This window comes from Ictidomys tridecemlineatus, chromosome 5 (genome assembly GCF_052094955.1).
Source record: "Ictidomys tridecemlineatus isolate mIctTri1 chromosome 5, mIctTri1.hap1, whole genome shotgun sequence".
In the NCBI taxonomy this organism is placed as follows: Eukaryota; Metazoa; Chordata; class Mammalia; order Rodentia; family Sciuridae; genus Ictidomys; species Ictidomys tridecemlineatus.
This window is the reverse complement of record NC_135481.1, coordinates 8,442,884-8,459,755: the sequence shown is the minus strand read 5'-3', so window position 1 is coordinate 8,459,755 and position 16,872 is coordinate 8,442,884. Positions and strand designations below refer to the sequence as shown.

The window sequence follows — 16,872 nt, the reverse complement described above, 5'->3', positions numbered from 1 at the left end:
TATATTTGGGTGCAGCATGTATTTGAGTCTTGCTTACTTATATGTCTTTTATATATATATATATATATGTATATGTGTGTGTATGTGTGTATATAAATAAAACTTTTTTTCTCTTGCAGTAAGAATATAAGTTAAGTAATGAGAGGCAAGAAAGAAAGGAGAATCATCTTGGAAAGATCACAAGCACTTTGAAATTTTGAAGGAATGTAATACTAGCTGCTAAAATCACCAGAATGGATGAAGTTCTTCAAATTTAAATGGTAACCATAATTATTCTGTCATGTTATGTTTCTACCAAGAACTTTAGATGGCTTGAAAGGATTTCTTTTTAAGTTTAAATGTTTGTCTTACAAATGCCAAACAGTGGATAAAGCTGTTTTATAAGTTAATATTATCAGGCTTTATTTTGGTCCTTAATGTTTGTTCAGAAGATTTGTTTTTCTCCCAGTTTCACTTAAACTTACCTGGGAATTAATATAGCATATATTAGTACATTTATAAGTTCATTTTTCACCAAATGTTTTTCCTTTTGTAGAAATAAACCAAACAATATAAGTAGTAGTTATTTTTACATATTTAAAAAAGTTATTTGATCTTTTCTGAGTTTATTTCACGTTGTTTTTAGTTTCCCTATGTTGGCACATAGTTTCATTTTCTCCTTTCATATCTGACACCTTATTTTTATTTCATCTTTATTTTCTCCTTTCTACCTTAAAAAAGAAAAAAAATCGGCCTGTTGGAATTGAATTACAAAAGGCGTAAGGATCAAGAATAGGAAAAGGAGAGAGAAATTTGAAAAGATTATAAAATTTTTCTTCTAATAAATTGCATGGACTGTTATATTTCAAGTACAGTGAAAAGCAGTTATTTACAAATTTACAAAATCCCAAAAAAGAACTATGTTGATTTTCCTACCTGTAATAATTAAGAAGTCATATAACAGATCCATGAGGTACATAGAATACTTATATATTTACATATTATTTTTCTGGCCCCATTTAAGCTCCAGAATCCAAATCCTTGCCTTTCAAGAGGGAATGGCATGGTGGCGCACACTTTATAATCCCAGTGGCTTGGGAGCTGAGATAGGAAGATCGCTAGTTCAAAGTTAACCTCAGCAATAGCAAAGCACTGAGCAACTCAGTGAAATTTTGTCTCTAAATAAAATACACAAATAGGGCTGGAGATGTGACTCAGTGGTTGATTGCCCCTGAATTCAATCCCTGGAACCAGGAAAAAAAAATTTTAAAAGAGGGTATGGAATGAGATTTTAATTGTGCAATTCACAGAATTTCTAACTTGCACAACTAGAAACTTATATTTTCAATTGCAGACGCTATCATGGCCAATGTGAAGTAGTTAAAATTTAAAGGATGATATTTTAGCTAGGTAACACTAAGGTTGAGTCAAACACCTAATTTTATTTAAGTTCATTTCATTAGCTGTAATCTATGGCCCTTGTGAATGTGAGCATGTTTTTGCAGGCAAAAAGACCACTCTGAACAATTTGAGTATCTCTCTGGAAGCTTAAACTCATAAGGTTTTATAGAGCTTTTAAAGCATTCTTTACAATACCTTAATGTAGGAAAACTGTACTTACGGGGGGAAGCCTATGTGTAGTTTTCTCAAACAAAGCTGAATTTAAAATAATGGTAATTAATCTGTATTGAATGGTAATAACTATATGCCTAGCACTGAGATTAGCTTTTAATATGCTGCCTTAGTCTATTTGGGCAGCTATAATAAAAATACTTTAAGTTGGATGGCTTACAAATTACAAAAGTTTATTTCTCACAGTTCTGGAACCTGGTAAGTTCAAGATCAAAACATTGTTGGAGTTAGTGTTTGGTGATAGCCTGCTTCCTGACTCATAAATGGAGTCTTTTTTCCATGTCTTCACATGGCAGAAAGGGCAAATGAGGTTTCTGGGGTTTCTTTAATAAAGGCCCCAATCCCATTAATGAAGAATTTATCTCTGTGACCAAACAACCTACCAAAGACTTCACTCCCAAATACCAACACATTATCAACATAGGAATTGGAGGATGGGGCATAAACATTCATTTTATTGCATTTGCATTATCCTTATGTCTCACAATTCTGTTTGACATAGGTCTTATTATTTTAAAAAATCCATTTAACATATGAGGAAACTCATTCTCAAAGAAGCTAAGTAATTGCTTAATATCAAGTGACTAGTTAGAGGTGGAGCTAGATCTGTCTGACTGCAAAGCCTAAGCTCTTAAGCAGGAATTTGTTGTTGTTTATGAAGACTTAAACAGAACCTGTTGAAATTATTTCTTCTTTATTTAGTGGCAAATAAGGAGAAGGTATTTTTTTTAGCAATATCCTTGTTGTAACTCTAAAATTATGCTCCCTCAAGATGTATGTTTCTTCTGCAGCATCAATTTTGTTTCGTCAATAATTTGATTGTTTTATGTTCTTAATGTATTAGCTATTGTATTATATAAAAGGAAAGATATAGTCATGGAACTTTAATTTGGCTGCTTAAAAAGATAATTTAATCTACCACTATATAAAGTTGAATTACTTGAAGATGAAAATGGTAGTCCCCACATTTTACTTGAGATAAAGACACAGGAAAAAGAGAATAGGATATGAGTGGGGGGAAAAAAATCAAAACGGAGCTTTACACTCATCTGTCTTCCCTTGAAATCTTATTTACCTTTCTCCTTTCTCTTTATTCCTCAAAAGATTTTCAGTCCTTTTCAATTTCAGAAGGCTATACTGCCATTACAAACTAAAATGGTAGTGAATTCAGAGACCGGTTAATCCTAATAATATAAGTTTTATGTTCAATTTATGTATAATCCCTTTCAAATAGGTACTTATTATTCTATTAATTGTAGAAAACTAAATATAGTAAAAACTCCACCAAGATTCAACATAGTAAAAGTATTATCTTGATATATCAGTTTAACTCAATTCCTTAACTCCCAGCAAGACTTTTTGTAGATAAATATATCAGTGATATATATATTTATTATATTTATATACTTATGATGAGACATATATAATCTAAAATGTATATAGAAGGCAAGAGATTTCAAATCACTAATTTTGAAAGAGTAGGATAACATAGAATCTCTTTACCTACTTATAGGATATCATGTAGTCTTAGTAATAAAGATTGATATTGTCATGGAACAGACATATAAATTAATGGATCAGAATAGATAACCCAGAAATAGCCCCACACAAATATAAGCAGCTGATTTGGTTTTACAAATGTATAAAGGCAATTCAGAGGAGGCTATCTATTCAACAAATGGTTCAGAAAAAATCAGATACTAATAGGCAAACAAAACCCTCAAGGTAAGTTTCATACCTTATATACAAATTAACTTAAAATGGATTGTAGAATTATATGGAAAATGTAAAAGTATAGAACTTTAGAAGAAACTAAGAAAAAGTCTTTAGGACCTTGGGCTTGGTGAAGAATAATTAGATATAATACAAAAGCACAATCTATAAGTGTTGGTCAGCTTTCCATTAATATAACAAAATACCAGAAATAATGAAATGAAAAAAAGGGAAGTTTTATGTTGGCTCACAAGTTTGGGAGATTTCAGTCTGTCGTCACTTGGCCCTGTTGCTTTTGGGCCTGTCAAGGCAATAAGTCATGATGGGGAGTAATGTGATAAAGCAAGCTGCTCACTTCAGTGGGACCAGGAAGCAAAAGACAGAGAAGAAGAGGAGGTACCTAAATCACACAGTCCTCTTATTGGGCACACCTCCAATGACTTAAGATTTCCCACTAGATCCTACTTCTTAAAGTTTTGACTACTTTCCAATAATACCAAGCTGAGCACTAAGTCTTTAACACATGGGTCTTTGGAGAACATTTAAGATCTAAACCATAGCACTGTAAAAAGAAAAAAGTAAGCTAGGCTTCATGAAACTTAAAACTTTTGTTTTGCAAAAACAAACAAAAAATCTGTTAAAGGTGGTTCTGGGAAGATGGCAGAGGAGAAAGAACCAGGAATCTAACTCAAGTGTAGACAATAATGGTTCTAGCAAAATCTAAGTAACTATTTTGGAACTCTCAAGCATATTAAAGGCTTACAACTTTCAGGGGGAACCTTGGAAGGTAAATTATGGGTGATTTTGGCCAATTTCAGCTCTTGTAACAGTAGCAGCTATCCACCCTCCACCAACCCCCCAGCCCAGTGGCAGGTAACCAGGCATGTGTTCCCCGAGCAGCTTACACACAGTTTCCAGAGTGGGCCAAAGTAACCCTCTGCTCTACATGTCAAGAATCTAATCACCTAATGATGGTCTCATAACAGAGATCTAGAAAAAGAAGCGCAGGTACTTCTTCCCATTGTTTCAAGTCCTCTATCTTTACCTCCGGCTGAAGGACTTTGAGGTAAAGGACCCATAGACTTTTTTCTCCCTTTTATTTATCTCTCTTTCCCGTTTGTGATCCAAACATTAAACACTAAGACATGTAAATCAAGTGCATTAAGTGCAGAAAGTTAGAAAGTAACCATGTATGTCCACGGGAAAGGTTCAGGCTTAGCATGATCTGACATTTACACTTCAGACTGTTATTTGCCATAAAGGTGGTCTACAATTAAAAAGCAAACCTTGGAAAAGGGGGTTTCCAGAGAGAACAATTGTATTAGTCAGTTTTCCAAATTGACTAATTTCAAATACTTGACAAAGGGTACTCATTAACTCAAGAGAAGTTTATTTTTGCTCATTGTTCTGGAGATTCAAGTCCAAGATCAGGAAGTACATCAGTGGTGGGAGTGAGTGTCAGGGTGAGCAGTCACATCTTTTTTTTTCCTTAATTTTTTACATATTTTTAATTGGTATAAATTTACATAACAGTGTGATTCATTGTTAAATAGTTATACACGCATATAACAATTGCAGTCACATTTTGAGACGGGAAGCAGAGAGAGACCCGGATCTACAGTCCTCTTTGAGGACATTCTAATAGTAACTTAAACACCTCCCACTAGGTTCTGCCACTTAAAAGGTTCACAGGACTTTCCAGTACTACCACTGAGGGATCAAACTTTTACATATAGACCTTTGGGGGACACTCATTCAAACCATAGCATTCTGCCCATGACCTCCATTCTCATAGTGAAAAGTTTATTCACTCTATTCCCAGGAGTCCCAGAGTTAACTGTTGCAGCATTGCACTAAAGTCCAAGTACAAAGTCTCTTTCAGACTGGATGTGGTGACATACTCGGATTCCAGTGACTCAGTAGGCTGAGACAGAAGGATCATAAGTTTGAGGCCAGCCTGAGCAATGTAGTGAGACCTTGTCTCAAAATAAAAAGGACTTGTGGATGTAGCTCAGTGGTAAAGCACCTCTGGATTCAATCCCCAGTACAAAAAAAAAAGAAAGAAAAAAAAAGAAAAGGTGTGGGGCATATAAAGAAATAAAGAGCTCAACAAATATATTGAGATTTTTAAATGCTTGTGTTATAACAGTGGTCTGTAACTGTACTTTCTGTTTTCTGTATGATTTAATAGATCAGTACATTTTAAAACATTAATCTGAAGGCTAATATTACAACTTTTGTTCTCCACATTTTGCATTCTACATAATTTAAGAGACTAATTTATTTAAAAGAATTATTAGTTTATGGGTTGGGGTATATAGTTTATAAAGATATGATTTTGTAGTATTGACAATCAAGGAATGTGGGACCTAAGCTGTCAAGGAGCAGAAGTTTCATGTGTTATTGAAGTTAAGATGGTATAAATTCAAATTAGAGTGCCATAATTTTAGGATATTAAATGTAATCATATGATAACCATAAAAATAGCTTTAGAATATACACAAATGGAATTTAACAGTAAGGTAAGAAATAGAAATAAAGGCATCTAAATTAGAACTGAAAAAGTAAAATTTCTCTACAGATAGTGTTTTACATGTAGAAAACACTAAAGATTCATGGGCTGGGGCTGTAGCTCATTGGTAGAGCACCCGCCTCACACGTGTGAGGTACTAGGCTCAATCCTTAGCACCATATAAAATAAAATAAAGAGATTGTGTCCAACTACAACTAAAAGAAAAGAAAACACTAAAGATTCCATAAAAACAAAACAAAACCTTACTGGAATTAATAAATTATTTCAACAAAGTTGAAATTTTGAGTTATATTTCAGGATATAAAGTTAACACACATGAGTTGCATTTCTAAATACTAATAACTGCAATGGAAAAGTAATTTCATTTATAATAGCATAAAAACAATAAGATACGTAATAATTGAAAACTTAAAATACTGCTGAGAGAAATTAAAGACATATATAAGTAGAGGTATATTCCGTGTTCATGGGTTTAAAGACTTATTGTTAAGATGTCAGTGCTACCTTAAAGTGATTTATAGATTCGATGCAATGTCTCTCAAAATCCTACTGATTTTTTTTTTATTTAGGAAAAGTTATTCTAATATTTGTATGAAATCTCAAGAGACCCTAATAGCCAAAACAATTCTTGATAAAGAATAGTAACATTGGAAGAGTTATACTGATTTTAAAATGTACTATAAAGATACAGTAATCAGGGGCTGGGGTTATAGCCAGTGGTTGAGTGCTTGGCTCCCATGTATGAGGCACTGGGTTTGGTTCCTTAGCACCACATACAAAAATAAATAAAGATAAAGTTGTTTTTTTAAAAAAAGATACAATAATCAAGACAGTGTGTTACTGGTGTAAAGCCAGACCAATGAAATATAATAGTGGGCACAAAATAAACCCTCACACATATGGTGAAATTATTTTTGAAAGGGTACTGATATCATTCAAAGGGGAAAGAATATTCTTTTCAACAAATTGTAGAGGGAAAACTGGATTTCTAATGCAAAGAACAAAGTTGGACCCTTAAACTAAGACCATAAACAGAGATTAACTGAAAATGGATCAAAGACCTAAACCTAAGACTTACAACTAGAAACTCTTACATGAGTACTTAGGAGAAAAGCTTCATGACATTAGATTTGGCAATGATTTCTTGGCTATGACAGCAAAGATATAAGCACCATAAGAAATAGACAAATTGAATTTCATAAAAAATTTTGAAATTTGTGTATAAAAAGACACTATCAATAAAGTAAAAAGGAAACCCACAGGATGTGACTCAGTGGTAAAGTACACCGTGGGTTCAATCTCCAGTGTCAATCAATCAATCAATAATAAACCAACGCATAAAATGAGAGAAAAATATTTGTAAATCATATATGTAATAAGCAATTAATATATCAAATATACCAAATATATAAGTAACTTGTAAAACTCAACAGAAAAGCAGGCACCTATTTCAAAAATGGGAAGATTAGTTGAATAAATGTTTCTCCAAAGATATACAGATATAAGACCCCAAATAGATGATCACATCATTAGGAAAACGCAGATCAAAACTACACTGGGATACCACCTGACACCCATTAGGATGACTACTATCAATAAAACAGAAAATTAACTAGTGTTGATGAGGATATGAGGAAATTGGAACCCTTGTGCACTATTGGTGGGAATGTAAAATGAAAGCACTGCTGTGGAAAACAATAAGGAAGTTCTTCAGAAAATGAATAGAATTACTATGTGGCTGGCCTAGCAGTTTCACCTCTGGGTAGGCTCTCAAAGAAATATTTGTACATTTATATTCATAGCAGCATTATTCACAATAGCTAACTTGTAGAAACAACCTAATGTATGAATAAGCAAAATGTGGTATATAAATATGATGAAATACTGTTCAGCCTGAGAAAGGAAGGAAACTCTGACATATCCTATAATGTGGATGAACTTCAAGGACATTTTTTTCATTGAAATAAATGAGACACAAAAAGACAAATACTGTATGATTCCAATAATGTGGCATACTTAAAATAGTGAAAATCATAGGACTCATAAAGTAGAATGGTGGTTGCCAGGGACTGGAAGAAAGGGGAAATGGGAGTTATTAAAGGATTAGCAAGTCAGTTTTACAAGATGAGAGTTCTAGTGATGGATGATGGTAATGATTGTCCAGCATAATAAATACATGTATTCCCACTGAACTGTACACCTAAAAATAGTTAAGATGGTAAATATAGAGTGAGTTTTACTTCAGTCTTTCAAAACTTGGGGGGAAATGTGTGTGTGTGTGTGTGTGTGTGTGTGTGTGTGTGTGTGTGTTAATTGAGGATAATTGGGGAGAGGATATTTTTAAGATGTTAATAGTAGTTTTAACTGAGTAGTGAGTTTTTGGTCAATTTTACATTCTTTATACTGTTAAGGAATTTTCTTTAAAAATTGCAGTCAGCTTGTATTAAAATCAGAAAATAAATGTTATTTTTATTTCAAAAGCAATGTATGTACTTATAGATATTGATATATCATAGAGGAGGAGGTGATGTTCTCTAGTCAGTAGTGGAGATATACTCTTGTGCTGAGATTTTGTTCTTACTAATTATTGTGACACTGTTGTTAAATTTACATTGTATTTTGGAAGAATGTGATTCCATTATTGTTTAGTTTTCAGACTTGCTGGAAAACAATTATTTCTATGGGGTTTATATCTATTCTAACATTAGATTTTAGAAATTCTTTACCATTGAGATAATTGCAGCAGAAACATTCTCTGGTAGTGTAAATGACCAAAAATGAATGTATCACGGCAGAAATTCTGTTTCCACACTTTGTGTTGCCAGCAAGAAGATACTGTCTGCATAGTAAGATTCTAGTCATTTTATGTTTCGAAGTTCACTTCTGAAAACACTATGAAGAGATGATCCAGAAAAAGAATGTTTATCTGGACTATTTTGTTTTGTTTTGTTTTAAAGAAGTAGTTTCACCTAGGACCTGTCCAAGGGCATGGGCTGAGTGATGATGGAAAAAGAAATAGGGACCTATAAGCAATTGGGAAAGAGAAAAAGAATATGGCACTGAGAAGAATGATTCCATTATTCTTTAGAACTTTTGATTCAACTCTAACTAGTAGTAAATGTTTTAGATTAGGCACAATCACCAAAGGTGTGAGTGATTGCAGAACATAGTAAATGCAGATATCCTCCTTGTTTGTGTTTCTAGAAGGAAAGTTCACTCACTATCTTCTTAAAACAGTGAAAAACTGTGAATCTGCAAAATCGCTGAAGTAACTGTCCTCAAGTATTAGCAACAGAATAGTGGAAGAAAAATATGGTTTTATCATTCTGGCATGCACCTTTGGAAGATTAACAATTCTGGTACATGGTCACAGGAAATTTTGACCTAAAAATGCCAAATTATAAAAATGAAAGCAAACTTTATCACTAAAGAAATTCATTATTTTTGGAGTCAGGCCCAGCTTTTGTTTCCTTCCATTAGTTTGGTATGTAAAAAAGGAAGGAAAACAAAACTATTCTGGTGCGATATACACTCTGATGATATATTGTGGCCATTGTATATAACTTGTACTAAAGCACGGGTGTGTTTGGTGTGGGGGCTATTAAAAGGAAACAAGACACATATTCTTTATTTAGATGCAAAAGGGGGAAATGTACAGCCAATATCTCTATTTCCAGATATGTTTCTTGACTAGTATTTTTTCTCTACTCCATTGTACATCTGCCAAAAATGGAAAAATACCAGGACTCATAGACACTTATACATTCTCCCCAAATCATCAGTCAAAAGTTCAACAAACAAAAAAAGCTACCAACCACAGTGAGATGCTTCACACTCATAAGGATTGCTATAATGGGGGTGGAGGTTGGCGGGGGGGGGGGGGACAAGTGTTAGTAAGTATATAGAAAAATTGGAGCCTTGTGTATTGCTCTTGAGTGTGTGAATTATTTCAGTCATTGTGAAAAAGTGTATTGATTCCTCAAAAAGTTAAAACATAGAATTATCATACAACAGTTCCCATTCTAGGTATTCACCCCAAAATGGTGAAAACAGGATCTCAGACAAATATTTGTACACAAATATTTATAGCAACACTGTTCATAATGGTGAAAAGGTGGGAACAGTCATCAGCAGATGAATGGATAAATCAGTTGTGGCAAATCAGCAGCAGAACAATACATCTGAAACCCCCCATTTTTTTGGAAATAAAATAAGCAACCCACTTCTAAATGGCATGGGAGTGAAAGTGTAACTCTGAAGGGAAATTATAAAATACTTTTAATTTAATGAAAATGAAATCACAACATATCAAAAGTTGTGGAATGCTGCTGAAGCAGTTGACAAACTTCTACCATTAAATGCTTAATTAGAAAAGAAAAAGGGTTTAAAATTAAGAACTTAAGCTTTCACTTTGTGAAAGTAGAAAAAGTTGAACAAATTAAACCCAAAATAAACATAAGGAAGGAATTAAAAACAGAAATCATTGGAATGGAAAGCAAAATCAGTGGAGAAATTAAATGTAACCAAGAGTTTGTTCTTTGACAAGATGAATAAGTTAATAATCCTTTAACTGGACAGATAAAAAAAACAAAGAATTTTTAAATTACTAATGTTAGTAATTCATCAGTTAATAATGTTAGGAATAAGAGAGGGACATTACCATAGATCTTACAGATATGAAAAGAACATGAGAGAAATAATATTAACAAAATATTATCTCCATAAATTTAAAACCTTAAGTGTAAAAATTTCTTGATAGAGTCCAGGTGTAGAAGCTCACTTAAGAAAATAATAGATAACCTGGATAGTCCTGTATGTGTTAAAGAAATTGAAATTGGGATTTAAAACTTTCCACTAAAGAAAACTCCAGGCTCAGAACCCTTTTACTGGCAAGTATAATCAATGAATATTTAATGAAGAAATAATATCAATTCTATGCAAATTCTGATAGAATGCTCTTAATTCATTTATTGAAGTCAGTGTTATAATATAAAAACAAGTTAAATAGATTACAAAAAAAACTAAAGACATTGACAAAAAAGTCCTCAAGAAAATATTAGCCAATCAAAACTAGTAACCCATAAAAATGGTAATACATTTTGTCTAAGTTTAATTTATTCTGAGAATATAAGGTTGTTTTAATGTGCAGAGTGAATTGGTGCAATTCTCCTTATTAACAAAATAAAAGGACAAAACCCTGTATGATTATTTCAATAATTAGATACTGCATCAATTTATAATAAAGATATCTCAGCAAACTGGGAATAGAAGGAATTTCCTCAACCTAGTAAAGGGCAAATATAAATATTCTATGGCTGACATCATACTTGAGGATGAAAATCTGAATTCAGGCAAGAATGTCAAAAGGCCAGAAAAAGTAAATAAGAGGAATGCAGATTGAACAGGAAGAAATAAAATTCTCTGTATTTACAAATTAAATTATTTTCTATGCAGAAAATCTCAGAATCTACCGAAAAGGGGGGGGGAGCCCTCTTAGAACTTATAACTAGCTAGCAAAGTCACAGGATTCAAAGTCACTATAAAAATTAATATTTCTGTATTCCATTGATAATTATAAACTATAAAAAGCACTGTTTACAATAGCACTATGAAACATGAGATACTTGGGTACAAATCAAACAATATGTGCAACATCAATGCTGAAAACCTACAAAACACTGATGAAAGGAATAAAAGAAGATCCTAATAAATAAAAGACACTGTGTTCTGTGGTGAAAATCCTGTCAAAATCCTAGCAGGATTTTTTTTTTTTTTAATAGCAAGCTGATCCTAAAGTCTATTTGGATTGCTAAAGGAAATAGAAAAGGGAAAAAAATTAAATACAAATGAAGTGAGGACTCTCTTACCTGATTAAGAACTATTAAAAACTATAATTATCAAACAGTATATTACTATTTTTAAAAAATAGCTGCATATGTCTGTGGGAAAGAATAAACCAAAAAATAAACACACAATCAGTTGAATTTTCACAAAAGAGCTAAGGTAATCCAATGAAAAACAAAATGAACAGTTAGACATTCTTTTAAACGCAAAAGAAACAAAAGATTCTTGGCCCATATCTTGGCACAGGTCTTAGAGATAAATGAAAAAAGAAAAAAAAAGATGGGAAGAGATTTACTTTGTAAAAGTAGGAAAATAATAACTCCTTAGTGAATTGAAGCATGGAAATTGAAGCAGAGGAAATAGTAAAATCAATTAAATCTTTTGACTGAAGAACATTATATATTTTATAATATTAATTTTTCCTACCTTATTAAGCATCCTATTATTCATAGAGTACTTTGTAGATGTGTGTGTGGGGGAGGTCATTATAAAGTCCTATTCAGGGAATCACATATAAATAGTAACAAAATAAGTGTTAAGTGCTACCTTATTAGTACCAAGAGAAACCAGAGGAGGGAGCAACAAACACCACACTCATCTTGAAGAGACTTCCTACCTAGCGCCCTGAGCTCTGAGTGCAGAAGAGGACCACGAGCTGGAGTATTCTGAGCAGTAAATAATGTGAATTCATACACTGCCCTTTTGAAAACTGAAAAATTGTTGTTAATTTGGTAGCTAAAATGCAATATGAGATCTCTTCCATCTGCTGCAGCTTGAATGTCTGTTGTTTATCTCAAAGAATAGACAAAGCAAAGGAACCTGATGTGGTTTCTTTTTACCCTTCCTTTTTGCTGTTATTTGATCTATCCTAAAATGAGTAATGTCTTTCTCTTACCCTTGTTTTAGCCATTCTGTACAATCTCTATCACACAAATCAGCCAAAGATTTTTTTTCAAAAAGTTCCAAAACTGTAGGAATGAAAGATCCCCCCCCAATAAAGAAAATTCCATCATACCCCGTGCACCCACCTCTAGTGGGTTTCTAATTGCACATTCTCATCTCTCTTTGAAGGACTGTCCATTGCAATGTGTTATACTTTTCTTAAAGCAAGTACTCTTATTCTCCCCCAATCTTCTATCATATAACAAGAGCACTGGTGGAAATTGCTTTTCCATAAAAAGAACTATGCCACCTACTCTTCAGATGCCAGTGATTAAGAAAATCATTGATCGATTTTTTTCCTCCTAGGGAATAAATGAGGCTTTCCCCTGAGAGTGGAAAGGATGAAATAATGGGATGTAAAGAATGAAGATAACTGTGTGTTATGAGGAAAATGTTTATGCAGTTGCCATGGAAACAACATGTAGTCATTCAAAACAGAAGCTTATATCTCAGTATTTGTCAAATATAAATAAGATATGGTTTGCATTTATTCTCTTTCTTGGCCTAAATTTATTCTGACACATATGGTTATGTAAAATATGTTCCTGCTTTAGTATATTTGCTTAATTCTTGCAGGAATCTAGCAATACATGAGCTGCTATGATTTAAAATCAGATACTTGAGTCATAGAAATAAAATTAGGAAAGCAACTCTCAGCAAATAATTCCTAAAAATAAATGGCAATATATTCACAGTGCCCACTGCTGGGCTCTCCTGTGACTTTTACCATTAACAAACTTATTAATTTTTCTTAATTGAAATATACTCACAGTGTTAGACATAATTGGTACTAATTCTTTGTAAGTGATATCAAATGCAGAAAATTCATAGTTTGATAGTTTTTTCTTATTTAACATGTGTTTCATCTCTCAAATGGAATAAGGCACAATAGAACATGATTCTGAATTGTTACTAGATTTCTGTTAGAAAACTTCAGTTGCCTTCAGTTTCTTACTTTATAAGTGAGGCATGATAGAAATGCATACATGAGTTTTGAGGATTTGGATAACTTGACAAAAATATTCAGAGCTTGCACTTTTATCAGTAACTAATTCCAAAAATAGTATAGAAAATGCAAGCCATGCACACTGCTACTGCCTTTTAATGGAGACACTAAGTAGAACAATAGAAGACTCTAAAAACAATTAGAATAGACTTCTTTTGTGGAAAACTGGCTGTTATCTACTTAACTCCAATACCTTATCCATTCATGTCCACATTGTTAGCCATTTCCTAGCTCATCAGTTTATCACCCTATGTATTTTCTCTTCTCTTAGATTTCCATAAAGACGAGCACTTAGTGAAGAGATAGCCTACAGCCATAATGTTTTATTAAAGCAGTAATTGCTTATAGTCCAATAAATGTAACAGTAATTTAATGAGACCAAATAGCTATACACATTGAACAGTAGGAAAAGGCTAAGACTTTTTAGAGGAGATCAATTTTAAGTCAGAACTGAAAGGCAAGGATTTTTCTAATTTTTGACAATATTAAAAAAATTTTAAAATGTGTACACCTTTTAATCCTAAATTAAACTTCCAAGAATTTATCTTAAGAAAATAAAGATATATGCAAAGATTGTGGAAAATGTTCACTAAACCCTGTTTATAATAGAGAAATATTGTAAATAGCTTAGAGGAATGGATAAACAGTCTTAGGGTAAATACAGAAAATGAAAGAGTATATAACCATTTAAAACAGTGTTATAGAAGAATATTTACTGATATAGGAAAATATTTGTGATGTTGTCCAGTAGAAAAAAGCAGAGATTTGATTAGAATTATATTAAATCTGTAGACCAGTTTGAGAACAATTGACATCATTGCTACGTTGGGTCTTCTAAACAAAGAACACTATGTTTCTCCATTTACTTAAGCCTGACTTTTTTTTTTTTAAATTAGTGTTTCATATTTCTCAGCATATAGCTCCTGTACCTGTTTTCTTAGATTTCTTAGAATATTCTATAGGTTTGGACAAGTGTACAAGAAGTATCTAGCCGGGCCTGTAGTTTCAGCAGCTCAAGAGTATGAGGCAGGAGGATTGCTAGCCTAAGCAACTTAGTGAGACCCTATTTCAAAAGAGGGGAGTACTGGGGATATAGCTCAGTGATGAAGCACCCCTGGGTTCAATCCCTGGTACCCCCCAAAAAAGTATTCACCAATATAATATCATTTAGAGTATTTTCTGCCCTCTGTTCTCTACCCTTCAATCGCCCCTTCCCTTCAATCCCTGGAAATCACTGATATTTTTACTATTTCCATAGTTTAAACTTCTCCAGAATGTCTTATATTTGGAATCATGTAATATGTGGCCTTTGCAGGTTGGCTTCCTTCACTTGCATAATCTGCATTTAAGTATTCTACACATCTTTTCATGGTTTGACAGCTATTGTTGGTTTTTTTAAAGTGCTAAATAATATTCCATTACTTGGATGTACTATAGTTGATCCATTAACCTATTAAGGGACATCTATAGATGCTTCCATGTTTTGGCAGTTATAAATAAAATTACTATAAATATTCATGGCAGATTTTTTTGTGTGTACATCAGTTTTTTTGGTTTTTGTTTTTGTTTTATGCAGTACTGGGGGATTTTTTTATTAGTTTTAATTAGTTATACACAATAGTAGAATGCATTTTGACACATTGTAACAAATGGGCACAGTAGAATTAATTTTGACACATTGGACACAAATGGAGCACAACTTCTCCTTCCTCTGACTGAACATGGTGTAGAGTCATACCAGTAATGTAATCATATGTGTATAGGGTAATAATGTCTATCTCATTCCACTCTCCTTCCTATCCCCCCATCCCCTCTGCACAATCCAAAGTTCCTTCATTTTTCCCCATCCACCCCACCACCCAAAATGGATTAGCACCTGCTTACTAGAGAAAACATCCAGCCTTTGGTTTTTTGGGTTTGGCTTATTTTGCTTAGCATGATGTTTTCCAGCTCCATTCATTTACCTGCAAATGCCATAATTTCATTCTTATTTAAGGCTGAGTAATATTTCATTGTGCACATGTACCACATTTTCTTTATCCATTCATCTATTGAAGGGCATTTAGGTTGGTACCATAGTTTAGCTCTTGTGAATTGAGCTGCTAAAAACATTGGTGTGAATGTATCACTGTAGTATCCTGATTTTAAGTCCTTTGGGTATAGACCAAGGAGTGGGATAACTGAGTCAAGTTGATGCACCAATTTGCAGTCCTACAAGCAATGGACGAATGAACCTTTTCCCCCACATCCTTGCTAACCCTGATAGCCACTTATATTCTTTTTTTTTTTTTTTTTTTTTTTTTTTTTTTAGTATCAGGGATTAAACTCAGGGGCACTCAACCACTGAGTCACAACCCCAGACCGAATTGGATTTTCTTATCAGTGCGATAGGGTCTCACTGAATTGCTTAGTGCCTCACTTTTGCTGAGGCTGGCTTTGAACTCTGGCTTTGAACTCCTCATGCCTCAGCCTCCGGAGCCACTGGGATTACAGGTGTATACCACTGTGCCCAGCTGTTGTTTGCATTCTTCTTCTTTTTTTAATTGTTTATTTTTTAGTTGTAGATAGACACAATATTTTTATTTTATTTTTATGTGGTGCTAAGGATTGAACCCAGGGTCTCGCATTTGCTAGGTGAGTGCTCTACCACTGAGCCACAACTCCAGCCCATGCTTGCATTCTTGATAATTGCCATTCTGACTGGAGTGAGATGAAATCTTAGAGTAGTTTTGATTTGCATTTCTCTAATTGCTAGAAATGATGAGCATTTTTTCATGTTTGTTGATTGATTGTATTTCTTCTTCTGTGAAATGTCTTTAACCCATTTATTGATTGGGTTATTTGTTTTTTTGGTGTTAAGTTTTTTGAGTTCTTTATATATCCTGGAGATTAGTGCTCTATCTGAGGCACATGTGGTAAAGATTTTCTCCCACTCTGTAAGTTCCCTCTTCACATTATTGATTGTTTCCTTTGCTGAGAAGAAGCTTTTTAGTTTGAGTCCATCCCATTTATTGATTCTTGATTTTACTTCTTGTGCTTTAGGAGTTTGGTTAAGGAAGTCAGTTCCTAAGCCAATGTGGTAGAAATTTGGTCCCACTTTTTCTTCTATTAGGTGCAGGTTCTCTGTTCTAGTGCCTAAGTCTGATTCACTTTTAATTGATTTTTGTGCAGGGTGAGAGGTAGAGGTTTAATTTCATTTTGCTACATATATATGTCCAGTATT

The 16,872-nt window shown here is 33.3% G+C and overlaps 1 protein-coding gene across 11 annotated transcripts in view; it reads left to right on the top strand.

Annotated features, from left to right (window-relative positions):
- Peak1 (pseudopodium enriched atypical kinase 1) overlaps positions 1-16,872 on the top strand; it is a 276,412-nt gene that overhangs the window by 117,860 nt on the left and 141,680 nt on the right. For all 11 annotated transcript variants that reach the window (XM_078049235.1, XM_078049227.1, XM_078049236.1 and 8 more), the window contains one exon: positions 120-260. The gene's annotated coding sequence lies outside the window, so the exon portion shown is untranslated. The remainder of the gene's footprint in view (positions 1-119; positions 261-16,872) is intronic.